The sequence below is a fragment of the Aphis gossypii genome, chromosome 3, assembly GCF_020184175.1.
Source record: "Aphis gossypii isolate Hap1 chromosome 3, ASM2018417v2, whole genome shotgun sequence".
Taxonomy (NCBI): domain Eukaryota; kingdom Metazoa; phylum Arthropoda; class Insecta; order Hemiptera; family Aphididae; genus Aphis; species Aphis gossypii.
Genome location: NC_065532.1, coordinates 25,570,376 through 25,589,802, shown reverse-complemented (window position 1 = coordinate 25,589,802; position 19,427 = coordinate 25,570,376). Strand labels below are relative to the sequence as shown.

The 19,427-nt window shown below is 24.6% G+C and overlaps 1 long non-coding RNA gene across 1 annotated transcript; it reads left to right on the top strand.

Annotated features, from left to right (window-relative positions):
* The first annotated feature begins 16,106 nt into the window (after positions 1-16,106).
* LOC114131479 (uncharacterized) lies at positions 16,107-19,070 on the top strand. Its single transcript, XR_003592999.2, has 3 exons — positions 16,107-16,241; positions 17,910-18,184; positions 18,328-19,070. It is a non-coding gene; the product is annotated as an uncharacterized LOC114131479 (long non-coding RNA).
* The last annotated feature ends 357 nt before the right edge of the window (positions 19,071-19,427 follow it).

Here is a 19,427-nt window from a genome sequence, read left to right as displayed (position 1 = left end):
AATAATAATGATTTATGAAAAATTATTACAGACTTTTATCAAAGATTCTTATTTTATGAAGGTTAAGTGCACATTAAAAAGGTCTAACACTCTGTCCTTAATATCTCATACAAACTTAAAATATAACAATTGAATTCCCAGAATAATCCAATTACTTTAAATAATTTTAACCACTTATAAAAGCCATTTATAATTATTTTATTATTTATTCATTTTCACAAACGAATAACACTTATGATAATGAAAACTTTTAGCTTATATTGACGGTTTTCATGATAAATTATTGTTAAAAACATTAAACATAATGTTATATTAATAGCAGCAAATTAATTCACTACAAAACTCCAAAATAGTCATTTAAAAATTTGATTTATTTAACCATTAAATTACAAAGAACCTATTCTACTCTAAAATAGTTTAGAAAAGGTGTAATTTTTAAACAATCATTGATATTCCATAGTTACGTATCATAACGGAAAACTGTAACAACTCAAAAACAAACTTTGTAATTCAAAATTTAACCCACTGGTTATTTAATATATATTTTTTAATGTTTATTCATCAAATGACGTGTTCTCGGATATAATAATTAAGAAGTATACCTATTGCATATGATTCGTGTTAATAAAATATTACAGTATCTATCGCTGTACTTGCACAATGAAAATAAAATAAAATCTAAACCTGATTGCGATCAGGAATTAATATCTATATTTACAATAATGAAGTACGCAAGATAATAATAATTATTGTGGATATTGTCGGCTATTATCTTTGTATGACGATTAGTACAAAAACTTTTTATCAAGTTTTGTGATAAATCAAATTTGTAATGTTACTTGAGTTATTACATAATGTTCGGACTACCGAGATAATCTTCATAATTTTTAAGAATATTTCATATCTTACAACGAAAAAAAAAACAAAATAAAAACTAGTTATTTATTTGTGTTTTACTACCTATAACATATTTTTATCTATATGATATATTACTATGTGAGTTTTTCAGAGATATGAGTATGAAGCATATCGCAATGATTGTGAGTTGTGACTTATTTTTGACGTGCGGCTATGGATATTATAAAATACGCATTCAACGAAATAAGAAAATCGTATTTATGCGCAGACGTTTTTGATGATACAGCACGTGTGAGAGTGTTCATAATTTACGACGTATATCCCGTGTCTGAGTAGTCCCCGGTGACCGGATTTTTCGGTTCAATAATCCTAAGGCTCTTGATAATTTATAAACATAGTTTCTACTGGACGTCTATTGTGTAGGCGTAAGTATCTACCTTTTTTCCAATCAATAGCACACTTCATCCGCTGTTTTAGTTTAAGGATTACTTGCATATTTTTATCGGTACGATATGTAATGTTATTTAATTATTAAAAATCGTAAAATTATTTTGTGCTAAATGCAATTAATGACTATTATTTCATTACAAGTATTCACATGTGTAAATCCAGTATCACAAAACTTTAACACATCGAAATAGACAATCGACTCTATCAGAAGTACCTAGCTAGTAGTAGATAGTAACTTGAACGTCTATGTGAAACCCAATTCAATTCTGGTTTTGTTCATTGTTGTCTATAGCACGCGAGGAAGTTTCTATTTCAAAGGTTTCTGGACAACTTCAATCATAAATAGCTTCATTACTCCATAACACCCACCATGGCCTTTCCATTAAGTTACTTAGTCTGCTTAGGTTATGAGGCCTGCACATACTGAACTTCTAGACTTCGTTGACTTAACTACTAGTTGATTTGATAGGACATTCAGGAAAACATATTATGCAAAAATTGTGAAATTATGTGCTTTTGACAATACCTAAAATAATTCTTATTTTATATAGTTTTTTTTTTTTTTTTAACTGTGAGAATTTGACTAACCAGGTGCACGGTACTTCTCCGCATTTTAAATCAACACTAAAACTAAAGTATGTAAAGCAAATAGCTTTACTGCAACTCTTTTTAAATGTAAGGTTTCTGTCAATCTTTATTCTCGGGCATCTATGGATAGAGTTTTTTTTTTATCTAATGGTTATAAATCTTTATTTTTTACAGGTCAAATTTAAAAATTACACTCACTCAATCAACGACCGTAACGTATATCAGTTTAAAATAGACGGTGCAGTGACATTTTTTTTTATATAAATGTGATTTATACATGATATGTAACATTTTTGGTAAATAAGGTTAGCTTAATAACGCCGTTAGTCACAAATCAATTACACGATTTGGATTTATTACCGTACGTGTATATTAAAAATACATTGATTAAATTGTTCCGTAGTGGAATAAAAGTAAATATATTATAATTCTTCATTATGCGTATGTCGTTAAGTAAGTCATAAAAAAAAAAAATGTCCAACAGTTTCAAATAAAAATATATGTATAATAGTAAATAGTAATTGAGTAATACGGATTCAATTACCAAGGCACAAGTACAGTGTTTACTTCTGTCCGTCACGATAAATGTTTACGGGATTTACCGTCTAAACGTAAAACGATGTAATTTTAAACCAACACCATAATAATATTATACTACTATATCGATAATGTTGAATTAACATACAGTAGCTTGATGTGGTGTTGTATACAAAATACGATGCGTTTTCAGTCGTCTTTTGTGTAAAAGCAGGTGCTACGGTCGATTTGCTATTATTGAAATCGTGGAATATCGTCCGTATATTATAATAGGCATCTAATGGTGAACGGTAACCCTTCAGCGCATTAAGCTGAAGAAAAAAAATGTATAAATTGACGTTGCTGTTTTGTATTTTGGAATTCGGTGGACTTTTTTTTTATCGCAATATAACCGTAAAATGAAATAAAAGTATATACAAGGTCTATAGCGGAAAAATGTTAATAACGTCCAAACTATAATCTTGAAATATTATATTCTTAATAGTATTAGCATTGGTTATAGATTGGTAATCAGTATAAAAATATTTTTACTTATTAATTTAATTATTTCAAGATATGTTAATTGAGTCTTAAGTAAAATCTTTTGAATTGATATTTGAACTAAATGTCTAAACGATATTCAGATGTCGTTAGTAAATTGTTTGTTTTGCGTGAACCTCGAGGGCTTTAAGATTTAATTTAAGAAATTTATTTTATATTGTCTGTAGATATTTAATGTTTGTTTAAAATACAGACGCCCACATTGAACATTAATATAATATGGTAAAAGTAGTCTTATTATTTATGTAAATTGTTGTAACTAGTAGTGAAAACTTATTATGCAGTATTAAACTATGGTTTATTAGACAATTTAACATTTTTATTTTTATGAAAAAGCTCGATTTATTTATGTGTATTCTATTATTCTGTCATGCAGTTACGATTCCCAGCATTTTAGGTACTGACTGATCTTTTTTATTTCAATTAAATGATTTGATTATTATTTATTAATAACCCGCCCCCGTAGATAGTTGTTTGAAAATCGTGTGGCTGTTTGTTTGTCTTACAATTATTTCGATCATAAAAAGGTATAAATTGTATATACTTTATACCTACGCAAAATAATAATAATTTAAGGTGTTTATAAATTCTCGTAAATATACTTATAGATAATAAAAAAAAAATTTTTCTCATATTAATATCATTATTTTTACACCCGGGAAATATATTATATAATAATATTATAAAGTCGTTAAATTAATAACAATGATAATGATTATATTAAACAACAACATTGGGCATGGATTTCTGTGGGTCTTCACATCGTACAACCAATCAGCGCGCTACTTTACTATACTGCTTTTCTATTGGTTGTTATTATTATCGTATAAGTTTTAATCGTTCTTCACTACTCGAGAGTCTCAAGTTTAAGTACGCCAGTCGTAGTTAGAACGCAGTGATCTACACTTCAAACCCAGCAGGACTGTTCAAAGCACCGAGCCGTTATCACATCTCATATACGCCGACAATAATAATTGATTCATCGACAATTCTGTATACACATTCAAAGGTTCACCGTGGGCTCAACTAAAGGTACGCTTTAAAAAATTATTTTAATATATTATAATATAATACAGTAAATATAAGTCAAAATTCAGATTTTATAGGAAAGACACAAAACTTTTATTTTGTGCAACTTCTTACGTTTCCTTTTCGAAATAAATTAAATGAAGATACCCATACTGTATGTTACTAATAGAACACGTAGATATGTATCGTTTTCACACCAAATAGTGTGTTTAGATACAAATAACATATTTCTGTAAAAATCTGAAAATGTCAAAATATCAAAATTTGCTTTTATAGTATCTATAGATTATTTTAGTTGTTTTTGTAAAACTTTTTAGTATGATTAATATCATGTTTCCTTTATTTTGGTAAGGTTTTATGTGAGTTTTCATTTCGTAAAACATTCTGATATTCTATCTAGTGAGTTTTTTAGGCTATGTTTTTTGAATTTTTTAAATTTTATGTTAAGTTATAATAACGTTTGGTAGAAATTGATGGTTTTAAAAACATTATTTGAACATTCGTTATTATGTCTTTTAACTATTTTGACATTCGCTTTTTTGGTTTCGTGGTTTTGACATAATACCGTTTTAATGCTAATATAATTAAAATCTCTAGTCAAGACGTTTGGTGCTTTGGTCTACAGATATACGAGCTTTGATATTTAAAAGGATAAATATTGATTATATTATATTTGTATATTTTAGAAGGAATGCTAAATAAGGAACTGATCATTTTTTACTAAACGCTCGTCGAAAAGAATGTAGTATTATTTGTTTTTAGATTCTGAACGAAGTGATGAATGAATTGATTTTACAATGATGTGTGTTTTTTTATGTATGTCTGTGAACAATGTACAGCAGAACTTGTCGAAATAATGCTTTAATTTCAAACTTCGAGGGTGGTTTCCGATAGCAAAATGGATATTCTAGATGCATTATAGAGATCAAAAGTAATGATTAACAAAATTGATTTTTGAAAAAAATAATGACGGAAAACGGAAATTTTTACGCAAAATCAGTTTTCAACAAAATTGATTTTTTTTATATGGTTATAGCTCAAAAACAAATCACTTTAAATTTTGCAATTCTCGTCAAGCGTCTTCTATATACTTCTACATTTTTCAAACTATTTTGGCTTTTGGTTTTTTTTAAATTATTTATAGACCATTAAAATTTTCAATTTTTAAAAGATTTTTTTTTTGAAGTGTCGATAAAAAAATTTTGGGTGCCCAAATATACTTGAAAATTGAATACCAGGTTCTTTATGAGTTGTTCTTATTGTAGTTAAAAAATCATTATTAAAAATTTTTTTATAAGCATTCGGAGTTAAAATTTTTACGAAATATGTCAAAATTGCGAAAATTTGCAAGTAATTTTGGAATTGAAAAATCATAACATTTTTTTTTTATATCTAAGATTAAAAAGTTCAACACTAAGTTTTTCATAATTTTTTTTCAAGTAGCTATAAAGAAAAGTCAAAGCAAACCAGTGCGTTTGAATTTTTAATTTTTATGAAATTGTGTAACGATAATGACTTATCCTCAAACGATTTTAAATATTTGTTATTATTTAAAAAGTATAAGTTATAGATACTTGAAATTTTCACCAGTTATTTAGATTGAAATTTCCTTTACATTATTTCATTTTCAAAATATTTCGCTTATTTTAATGCTATTTTTAGGGATTTGAAATAATTGTTTTTGTTTATTTATTTATTTTTTTTATTAGTATCGATAAACATTTTTTGGCCCAGTTAAAATACTTAAAATTTTTATACAAAGTTCCTCATAAGTTAGTCTTATAGTGATTCAAAAATCATAAGAATACATAAGCATTATTTTTTTTATTAGCATTTGAAGTTCAAATATCGACAAAAAATCATAAATTTTTCTAAGTTAATATGTTGTATTAGTAGCTAAAAGTTGAAATTTTAATACAAGCTTTTCCATAAGTTTGGCTTACAATAATTATAAAAGAACTTAAATTTTGACGTATTTAGGTCATAAAAACATGAACCACCTTTTTCACCATCCACTAGAAAATATATCCTAAGCTAACAAATCATCTCCATTCAGAATCGTTTTTCGTATACCTATCATTGAATTCAAATTTAATACATCTATTATAGTGAAATACTATGCAGCAGAATGTTACTCACTTGACCACTCTTTTTTATCATTATTAAGCTATTTAAAATTTTCATTTTTCTCAATATTTTCAGTTATTATCCAAACTAACCAAAATCTTTGAATACACAGTGCTGTCATACACACATATATTGTATGTTATTAATGGCCGTTTTAAAAGAGAGTAAAGGTCTAAATCCTAAGTAGTATGTTTAAATCCTTCAGTTTTTATTTTAAATGTAAACTTCAAGTTAATTTCCTGTAAATCATTAAAACAAAGTGTTTCACTTATTCGCAAGTGAAATGAATAATGATTATGGGTACTACATTTAAGTTAATGGAGTGTAGTTTAGATTTGAAACCTAGAAATTTTTTATAATATACGTAACATTAATTTCATTAAGTTTTCATAGATTTTTTCAATTATAATGAAAATGTGTTTCAATTTATTTGTTTTTTTATTTTCATCAATGATCATTGATCAATATCCATGCGTTTTAATCCAGTATATTACATCTAATAGGTATATGATCTATTGTATAAGCAACATTAATTTTTATTTAAGTGGACAATACATATTTTAAAAAGTAATATTCATATAAGAAATATGAAAGGTGAACTATCATCAAAAAATATGATATAATACCAAACTCTATGATGTCTGACTTCTGACTTATGTACCTAATAAGTTGTAAGATTTCGTAAGATAAACGTTTTTTAATTTGTTTGATTAACGTTAAAACCTAAAACTACAAAAATCTTAATTAAGTTTTTTTTTAATACTTAAATTACAATATTAGGTATATAAAATATATTTTAAATTTTCAACTAGCTATTTTTGAAACTAATTACATTTATTTTCATTAGTTCTAATTTTCAAATTAAAATTTTTATATGATATTGATTTAATTTTTAGTAGTTTAAATTTCAGTAAAAACTGATTTATCGGTATTAAAAAAATAAAATATAAAACATTTTTGTTTTTTAAACATATGTTTTAATTTTAATGTTATTGTAAAATTAAAATATTGTTTTATATAAGAGATTATACAAAAATTATAAATGGAAGATTTTGTTAAAAAGTTAATAAATATTTGGATACTAGCTTAATTTTTGTTGATTGAAATTTGAATAATATGTAAAGTTTTATCTAGAGCTACTTTCCTAAATGATACAACGCATTTTTATCAATTCACAGTCTAATACTTATAATACTAATTTACAAAACTTTAAAATATTTTCTGAATTATTAGTCTTTGAAAAGTAAACAGCTGTTTTTATAAATCTGTTTCGTAAGTTGTTTCCAAACTTTGAAACAGTACAAATATATTCAAAATTCAAAAATTTTCTTATACCATTACATTTTCGTGAAAAAAGTTTATTTGAATTACTTCAAGCAATCAATGAAAACTTGTATTTATTTATTTATTTTTTTTAATTATGATAAATTCCCATTAAAACACTAATATAAATACTCAAACATTAATTTTCATATCATTTATGAATACATACAATTATTTATTTATTTAACAAAATAAACGGGGAAAAGCTCAATCACAAGAAAAACTTTTTTTACTTTAATCGTAATAATAACATATATTTTATGGTAAGATAATGAAAAAACAGTAATAACAAAATAAATAAATATAGATAATTTAATACATGATTAATAAACGTAATTAATTATTTGTAATATTTAGATAACTAGGGGTGAAGGTCTATAAATTAATCTAGATTTGTTACTGAGGCTATTATAATTAATAATCGAATCAACTCTTAATACTTGTAATATTGCCATTAATAATTATATGATATTCTCAAAAAAATTTTTAAACGAATTTCATATTTATAGTGTGTACAATGTACATGCAATATTATATAGGTAATTAGATTTTTAACTTAAAATAATATTATAGTTGAAATTTACATTAGGTATATAATAATAATAAATAGGTACTAACTAATAATACATTGTTAGTTATTGGTTCAAACATTTTATTACTTACCAAAAATTATCTAATTATAAACCGAAAGCAATATAGACTACCATCATAAATAATAGGTACTTTACCTTTACTTTGCTTTTATTCTGACAGCATTTCTCTTAATTCATTATTCGTGTTACATAAGTATAATTTGAATCTCGCTGGCATTTAAATTTTTAGTATGTCACAAATTCATTTTTAATAACAAATATTAACTGAAATCTTTGTATAATATATAATTATTTAGTACGTGTGTATGTCACTGAATTCTTCTTAAACTGCTGGACCGAAGTTGTTTGTGTATTTGGGGTTCTTAGATGGTTTTGTTTAAAATTGGACAAAGTAAGTGACGCTGAAATCGGGTTTTAGGAAATAATGTCTTATGGCTGGGGATCATTTAGAAAATAATAAAAATAATTATTATTATTATTGTTATATAATAACACAAATACATTTTATACGAGCAACGAAGTGCTCGGAGACAACTATAGTTGAACATAAAAATGTAAATAATTATATAGAATTATTCATTTAAATAAATAAAAATAATCAAATAAGAAATACATTGCACTAATGATGTACTATAACCTAATTCATTTTCAATAAATGTTCATTGCACCAATAGTTATATCTTATATGGTTATACGGTGAATCTTTTATTGATGGACACTTCACAAAAGTGAATTAATTTCCAATAGTAAACACTAATTCTTAATTCCCCATAAATAAATAAATTTACATAATTGGAGTAATAACTTTTAAATGGCAGACACTCTTAATAGTAAACCTAATCGTTGATACTAAAAACTAAATATGATATTATATATTGATATTAAATATAATATCATTATAATTTATTTTTTATCAATGGACATAATAATTTATTATAAAATATACTAGTTTAAACTTTGTTCACACTTCCTTATATTAGTAGTTTTTCTATTCGATAGATGAAAATGTATTAAATCGATTCATACATAATTAAATGTATTAACAGTTTAAAAATAAAGAAAATACGATTGGTTTATTCGTGATGGGTGGTAGTCAATCCAAAAAATATACATTGAGAAAAACAGTAAATATTCAATTAAAAAAATAGTTTTTTTATTTTATATAAATACATAAATAATCCACTTCTTAATACACACATATTTATAATAAATAATACTGATTTTAATATATACATTATATATGCTCTCTCTTATAATAATTTTTTTTTATATATTAATTCACATATTATATGTGAGTATAATTTATAATTTATCTTTACATTTAATATTCTGTAATTCTTCACAAATTTCTGCTATATAGAGCCGTTTTCAATAGTGCATAGACAACTCTCCATAAGACTGCTAATTCTATAACTGTTTCACTGCACTTGAAATAAAATTCATTTAAAAATTAAATTAAATGATGGTATTTCTAGGACTTAGTATCAAAAATTTGGTGATAGTTAAATGAAAAACAAGTTGGTTGCACAAATTTAGTCAGTAAATAATTGTTCAATAACTTTCCTCACAGTTAACGAACGACTATTCAAACCATAATCTTGATGCTTTAATTTATATGTTTTGATGATTAATATCTTAGTACTCAAATAATTTCATATTTCATACAATATATACACACTGCCCAGTTATATTTCCATCCTATTTAGAGAATTGTTGTTTTGAATAAATCACTTGAAATAGTATTTCACTATTTATGTTATAAATTTAAACACTTTTAATAATACCTTCTTTTTACTTCTCTGTTCACTGAGAACAGAGAAGTACACTGAGTACCTACTCTTTGATAGTATTATGAAATTTTCTTATTTTAAAATTCAAAGAGTCATTTATTTGGCATTTTTCTATATAAATAATGTTCGATGAACTATGATTGGGCTATTTGCCAGCTTACATTTTCATATTATTTGTTGATTTATCAAATCACTTTTACAACTTAATTTAAATTCATTTGGGCCAAGTACGACTTTGAATAACAAGTGTTAAAATAAATGAATACCTAAAGTGTTTTATATAATACATTTGTATGAAATTATAATTGTAGAATTATGTATCAAACACGGAAATGTACATACATATTATATACTGTAGTTTGATAATTGTGTTATATAACTGCATTGAATAGGTAGCTTTATTGATCACCGACGTGTACATATATGAATTGAAACTCATGGATAACGAAATAACAATTTAGAAACTATGTCAACATTAGAGAAATTGTTTCCATTATAATTATCTTAAAATGTGTACTATCAAAACAGTATACGTTATGCACAGAACAAATGTCAATACCCCAAAAGTGAATAAACGCATTTGACAAATATATTTTAAAACGTCTGTTAATTATTATCCATTTACGTTAATGTTCAAAAACCGCGTTGTTACATACAAGATTACTGTATTTGTTCATATTTTCCAATGCCACTAAACTGTTGAATGTCGAATCAAATACTTCGAGTGTGACTAAATGTTTAAAAAACGAATATCGTATTATTGTGATTCGTGTAAGAATATTAGTTGTGAATAATATACATTTAAGAGGACGCTACTCGGAAACTAGAACGTTTTTAACGCACAAGAGATGAGACGTTTCGACACCGTCGAGGCAAGTCGTAACCACAGCTTCTGAAAGTAATTTTACAGACTTACTAACCTATTTCTATCCATTCGTAGAAAATAATATTTAAACCATTGTACTTAACTTTTTCCTAATAAATATTTAAATGTAATATTATAAGTATAATGTGTTTAATTATGTTCATAAATCATTTTTTATTGAAATAAATTATCTTTTTATACTTGTATTTTTGCATAATATTTCAATAGGTACCAAAAATATACCGTTTGTGGTATATTTTAACAAAATTAATATAAAATATTATAAAAATATTTTATTTGACAGTTCCTTGAAATGCGAAAAAAAAATTAAAATTTATAAAACTTTAAAAATTATTTGAAACTTAACTTTACCTCCATTTCTAATGCTTGAAAAAGAAATTTTAGTAAGATATTGTATCATATTTTTATAATGACAAGTAATTAAATTTTCGTGTAACCAATATTTTCGTCAGAGCAAAAACAGTATAACGGTAAGGTATGTTTAATAAACATCTTACAACTAGATAAGTAGCAGTTCGCAAGTACCATTTTTTTTAGATTTAATCGAATTTTTAACCTTGGCCACTGCGTTAATAAATGATTTGTAATCCAAAGTTTAATTTATATAAATATTAGCTTAAGGTGAAAATGCAAGTTCACTCAATGAGGCGTATACGTTTATTTGAAAAAACATTATGCAATGATATAGTGACTTAAAATAATCAAAAGACTTGTACTGATTTAACTCTTTCAACAGTTTTAACCACAAAATATTTTACATTTATTTAAACTTTAAAAATTGTTCAAAATATATTCTTATAATTTTAAATGGCGTTTTAAATTATTATTTTAGTTTAATAATTTTTTTTTATACAATTATGATAATATGACATCCTAAACAGATTAGGTACTACAACAATGTGAGGGTCGCTGATGCGCCTACTATTATTCCGTCTCAGTCAATTTTCTCCTGGACTTAAGGTATAAAAAGCTTATTAAATATAGTATATATCACTTTTTTTCAAATGAAAAAATATTATTTATGCAACCAATAATTTTTACATTACTTTATATTATTTATTCATTACAGGATCTGGAATACGGTCAGAGAAATTTCTTATTATTTATTAAGCAAATGTTCAAAACGACTTTGTTTTGTAAAATTAATTTGACCCAATTATTTAAGTATCTAATTAATTTTACGTATGCACGAGCGTTATTACGATGCTTTTCTTAATTAACGGCATGTGAAAGTTTTTAAAGGGTTAATTTGATTTGGTACTATTTAAGCAGCGTACTATTAACAGCGCAGTTTATTATATATGATGTACAAGATTTTAATTTTATTCATATAGAACGGTTTTTATTACATCACATACCAAATCCATCAGTTTTGATAAATTTATATTATGGAATTTAACGTTGATATTGAAAATAAAACTTGTTCAAAGGAATTTCATATTTAAGTTACTATGCGTGTGCATGTTGTGTAAAAGTTGTAAGTATGCAGTGTCTTTCACAGTCTCACTAGAATTTCACTGTTTGAATATGATATTTACACAACAATCATCACAGAAGACCTTTGTAGATCATTATTAATAATGTTTCCTATTATACACTATAGGGGGCCTAGAATTTTACCGCAAAATATTTTTCTTTGACTGAACAATTATTATAATTAATTATAATTTTATTTTAGTTATGAGGAAAAATAATCTTTTGTAAAAACCTACAATCCTAAATTTTCTGATAAATCTCTGGCTTTTATATCATCAGTGTAATACTAACAATACATATGTATGCGCTTGCATAACAGATTTTAACTAGCTAGAACCTATCCAAATCTTCCTTAATGGCCTAATCTACACCACGCTTTTCCCTTGGTTGAAACTGTTTTGGGTATATTTTTATTCACACCATGCACAAACGCACTAATTCAAAAATTAAAAGGACATTTTCCGTTATGAAAAGATTAAAGATTTTAGAATCAGCTAAAATATTCTGCAATAAAAACTTAATTTATTCATTATCATTATTCAGTATTGTTACAGTAGGCTGTAGTTAAAAAATTAATATAGACATTTAAGCAGTTTTTAACAAAATGCATTTCTTTATTTTGTTAAAATTCAAAAACGTATAGCACTAATTATTTGAAATTTTCATCAAATATTAAGATAATTATTTTGTGTACGTGGTAAAATTGTTTGTATAGTATACACGGTATAATTTTAAAATTAATAATATTCTTTTTGAATTATATTCATGAGAAACTTACAATTGTTTTTTTTTTATAAATTTCAATAAAAAATTGTTTGCTTGGCCAAAATTTTTGAAAATTTAATACAAGACTCCTCGTAAGTTCACATTATTAGGAATAAATAAATTTTAACTTAAATCCATTAAAAAAAAAAAAAAAAAATGTTGAAATGTTGAAATTAGAATTTTAACGAACTCCGTTAAAATCATTAAAATCGTAAAATTATTTTATAACTAAAAATACATGCCTAAGATTTAAAAAATTAATACATAATTCTTAATTAGTTTTTCAGCCTATATATATATATAAAAAAATTCTACCGAAGTGTCAAATTAATTATTTATGAACGTTTGAAGTTCTAATTTGTAGGACATGCGTTCACCCGTAAAATAATTATTTCTACTTAAATAATTTTTGTTATTTTATTGTAATTCAAAAGCAAATAACCGCAGATGCTTAAAATGTTCACCAAATTTTAGTATCGATAATATGCAGTTTTTAAAATGACTGTTTAAGGTATCTCTACCAGACTGTACTTAATAAACGCCAGCCTTATTTCTGACTGCTGACTCTCCCAAGTAACAATATTAATGGTACTAAAATGTATCGTTTTATTATAATATTAATAATAACCTACGGTAAAAAAAAATTAACCTAGCATAATACTAATAGTAAAATAAAATAGAAACATCACAAAACTTGTATGAAATGTACTTGATAAACCATTAAAGTAAATTTTAACACATCCATTAGAGTGACCCGTTCGATATCTACTTTACAGCAGAGCGATACCCAGTTTTTTTCTGTATATTTATAATTATATTATTTCATTTCCATCTATTTATGAATCTAATTTATTTGACATTTACTTAATTCAAAGAAATTTCAAAAAAAAATAGGTGATTTATTTTTAAATATACACACTAGGGATAATCATCTGAAAATACATAAATCGGACATTCAGACAAGAAAAAGTTTGTTTGTTCTTATTTTAACATTTTTTTTATTAATAAAATTGTTTTTATTTTTATTTTCATTTAGAAAAACACAATATAAATATGTTTTCAAATCCAAAAACTGTCATCGTGTGAGTTTTGGTAAGTACATCATTATTCATATCACTTTCGATGTCTTGAGAATAAAATATAAATATAAATATGTTAAATATCATTCCATAAATTTCGGTATGTATGTATGTATGTTTGTTTTTTTTTTACACATATTAAAATTCCTGTTAATGAATTGTTGAAGAATGCACTTAAAATTTGTCAACAAAAATCCATTTATTATGACTTGAGAGGTTGTTATAAACATCTAACCTATTGCTAAGAAGACTGCAAAATTTGTTCTCTGCTAAGAATTTTCATTTTGACGCGTACCTACTATGACATATTTTAACGTTCACAGTAGGGTGGAATGATATATCAGGATATTTTAATATTATGTTTATAGATAAAAATTTGATGGACATTTTTCGCAAAATAAACATATACAAATATTTATATCAACAACAGGCGTGTGGAAAAAGAAACACTGTGGTTTAAACGAAATAGTTTGATTATATTTATTGTATGATACATAACATTCATAACAAGTATGGATATTAATTCATTTGTTATTTATTGAACATTAAAATAAATTTATAATGTGTGATTGTGTAGAGAAATTTAGTAAGCATATATCCTGATTGTTTATGTGAACGATTTTATAACTCATTAGGTAACTAAACCAATTACCAATTTCTAATGCCGTATTATTATAATGAATATGAATACATTATTTTGTACCCTCATTTATTAGATTTGCTCGCTGTTACTATTATACAAGTTATGACGATGTTCCAGAGAATTCTATTAAAACATTGTTAGATCAAAAGAAACTCTAAATCCACAAATAGTCCATCTAAAATACATATTATTAAATTATCCAATTGTTGATTAGATAAACTGTAAAAATATAGTTTATTTTATTTCATACGACAAAGTAATGTGTGTATAAGCATAATGCATGTAATGTACTTATTGCATTATTGTAAAAAATATATCAAAACATACTTGCATTATTACAATATTAAAATTAAAAATATTTTTAAATAACCAGGTAACTTATAATATTATTATTATTTATTTTTTTGTATCGTATTGTATAAACTTTAATTATGTACATTATAATTATTATTAGTATTTTTATCTGTAATTCTATTGATTTACTTCAGAAAAATGAAAGTTTAATTAATATGTTAGACTCTGCCAATTTTTTATTACAGTTATTACTATTATTTTTGGAACATGGATTTGGAACTATTCTAGGGTTGTTTACGCGTGGTCGATATATGGACTGACTTTTGACTTCCTGTAGAAACGGCATTAGTAAATAAATCATCCATGTCAAGGAAAACCTACTTCCGCAGTATTATGAGAAAGCCAAATATAATTTTTTAAACAGAATTTTATACATGGTAAATAACGAATTCAAAAATAATATAAAATTATAAAAAGTAGTTATAAAATATATTATTATACTACACTAATAAAAGTAAATAACATTGATATTAAATAATAACAAAATTAAATATTTATGACATTTATTCAAATCTCTTGGATTTTTTAAAGTTTTGTGCATATCTTAGGACTGTTTTAACTTTAAAGTACAAATAATAATATTATTGCAAAGAATAAAAAAAATTAACGAACATCTTTGAACGTTGACTTAAAAAATATTTTTAGTTAAAATTCAAAATAATAATAAATCTCAGTACAAATAATAATGCTGCTATTCATTTCGCTATCTTTTAACAAAATCAATGAAAGTTGTTTTATATATTATTATATAACCAAAATAATAAAATGAGTAGATCGATTATACAATATAATAACATAAAGATATTGACTTGAATGTTAATATTATTATTACATATTAAAGTGGTGAATTATGAAATTATTAGAATATGCCAAAAAAGTATATCATAATAGTGGTAGTCTTAGTAGAATTCTAAGTGGTAAAATCTACGTTTAAAGCCATAAAATAAGTCGTGTTTTATTAATTTATAATTTTAAAAATGTATAAGACATGGAAACATTTTAAAATAATGGAATCTGAGGTAATATTAATATATTTTGAATCGATTTAATGTAATGATTAATTTTTTTTTTTTTTTGATTTTAATCAGACCGTCGGGATTTATTGGAAAATAGTGGGATTTACAAATTTACCGAAATAAAAAAATATATTAGTAATGCGTCAAGTGAATGGTTTGGTATGCTTGAAATTTTACAAAATATAATGTACGTATAAAACATTTTTGGTTCATAAAATATATGCATACTGCATAGTGTATATTTATTATTTGTGAATTTAAAAGTTCAGCATTAAAAACAAAAAAAATACAGTTTATGAGTACATAAGTACATATATTTAATACATATCCACCTAACTAATAATAATACATTTTTATTTTAAATTATCGAACGCTATTTGCACTTGTTTTTTATGTGAAACACTATGAATTAAACAATGAAATTCAATGTTAAACATTATACAATATATAATATTTATACAGGGTGTCCCGTGAGGATTTACCCATTGCGATATCTCGTTATCTGTATTTGTTACCACTATGGTATTAAATAATTCACTGTTTTTCTAGAAACTAGAAAAAATATTAAAAATCAGGAAATTAATGAAATCAAAATGTTGAAACGTCAATATTTTCAGAAAAATTAACTCTACAAAATGGCTATCTTCGATTTTTTTGAAAATAATTAAATAAAAAAATATATTTTTTAACTTTTTTACCAAAACATTAAAATAAATTAAAACATAAAATATTTGTAGTTCTTATTCCTGTGAGTCTTATTAAAAAATCAGAATTATGATATGTCCATTATTTCAGGAGATATCGCAATGGGTAAATCCTCACGGGACACCCTGTATACATAAACTGTTTATAGTGTCTCAAATAGGTGACTCTATCGACCTGGAGGCACACTTAGTACATCAATTAGTCTTTTTGGATAGTTTCTACGCTCAATATAATTGAATGAAAATAATCAAGTACCCCTGTTAAGGCCGTATAGTTTAAAATTAAACACATCCATTTTTATGATATGTTTAATGACAATGTCTACTATAGAACTGATCGACTTTCCCGATTTTCGCACTCCTTTTAATGCCAAAAAACCTAGAAAAATATAGATTTTAAAAACATTTTTTTTTTTCGTTAATTAGTTTGTTCACATTAAATATGATGAAATCTACAAATGATGAAAACATCGTTCTTACTTTTTATGTTATTAATACAACATGTAACAAGATTTTATATAAGTTATAAAATATCTGTTGACTCTGAAATAGGAATATATTGTCATTCAATCCCACCCCACAATAGACTTAAAGAAAAAACATTCAATATTTTTATTCGCAACTAAAATATTATTTTACATAAATCGAAAAGAAAAATATTTAATGTATACATTCCACAAAAAAAAAATAAAAATATTTAAAGAAAATAACCATTTTTAGAAATTACTCATGATGATATAATTTAATTTCAGTTATTTTACATAATAATAACAAAATATTAAGAGTCTCAATACTGTATGATGCCTATTTATATTACATCCCTAAATGATCATAATTTAATTATTAAAATACATTCAAAAATAACTAAAAACTTGACCCTAAGGTGGTAATCAACGCTCGAATGAAAATTTAATGTGATAAAAAAGGTATTTCCTAGTAAATTTGGTGATCACATAATTATTAGGCTACGTTTTAATTATATTCATATTCTATTTACCTCAACGTTGTGCTATATAATATAATTTGTAAAATAAAACTATATTAATATTAACAATTGCAATTTTAAAATGGATGTAACATAATAGTATAATTATTTAAATTTACATTAAAATTAAAATTAAAACATGAGTAATGCTACGTTATGTTTTTAGAATAGATTCAAAATTGGAACTCGAGTGACCGACGAACTAATAAAAGACATCGGAATTCTTGTAGGTGACAGAATGAGCAACAAGCACGTTCGGCCACTTTATGGTTATTTATTATGAATACCTGTAAATTAAAATTACCTCCACACTGAGGTGCCCCATTTCGAGTCCTAAAAGCATTTTACCAAATAACTTAGTACCGGGAATGTTACTGATGGATTTCGAAATATCCTTAAATGGAAGTTTTGGAATTTTCCTGCCATTCAAATAACAAGCAGGTTCGTATTGTGTTTATATATTATCATGTTCGTAGTATAAACAATAATCGATGTATTAATATCTTATACAAGTTTCTCATCCCCCCAAAAAATATAATAATTCAAACGAATGTCAAAGTTTTCGCTTTAATTATATTTTACAGACGTTTGCAGTAAGTTCGAACACGATTTTCACAACGAAGAACTACTCTCAAGATCATAATTGAATATAATACGCCCATAAATATAGATGATAATTTGTACAAACATTGACTCATTTATCGGGCGCAATATGTATGTATAAAGTTATATATTAGTGTAATATTATTATTATTACTATTTAAGCACAAACAGAATTATTAGTTATTACCACCCGTTGGTTCGTCGAACAGAGTTCATAAATAAAAACTCTCATAAAATATAATTTTAAAAATAAGAACTTGTTAAAAACAAAATTAATTATTTCCATGATCTACTTAAAGTAGACATTAAAGTATAAAAGCATTATAATGTATTAATAGGTAAATATTAATATTTCGTAGGAAATCAATACTCGCCAATTATTATACTTATATCACCACAGTAGTTGTCGTATATCATTCAGTAAAAATCATAAATCTATTTTATTCGTTTTTAAAAAGTTTACTTTACAATAATTTATAAATAAAAATTGTGCTCAAAGTTTTGTTTGATAACGAAACAAACCATTATCATTATTTATATGCCGTGCATAAATCACAACTGTCATAGAGCAATGAACATGATTAAACAACGACTTGTAATTTGGTATAAATCCAACTAATCCAAGAAATTATATAATAACTTCAACAGAAAAGGAAACTTTGAAATTCATTGTTCAAGCATTAAGACATTTAAATTAAAGGATAGGTGAACAGTAAATATAACGACCGGGTTAATTTACGTAAAATTATGATATAATTGTTATTACATTAATTCAATTTAAATAGGTCTGAAAAGTTAAATTATATGTTAGTATGTTACTATTGTTTTAAATATAATTACCTATTTGATCTATGTTATGGTATTTTATTTCAATATTTTATTTTTGTCAAATATTTTTTTTTCATTAGATCCTTTTAGTGAGACGTGTGAAGTACAATTTTAAAATTGAACAAGTTAACATTATAGAAATTATACTTAGTTACTTAGGTAATCGTGTCAATAACTATAAAATGTTTAAGTATTATTACATAGTTATATTACAATTTTAAAATATTTTTTTTTGCAATATAACTGATAAAAA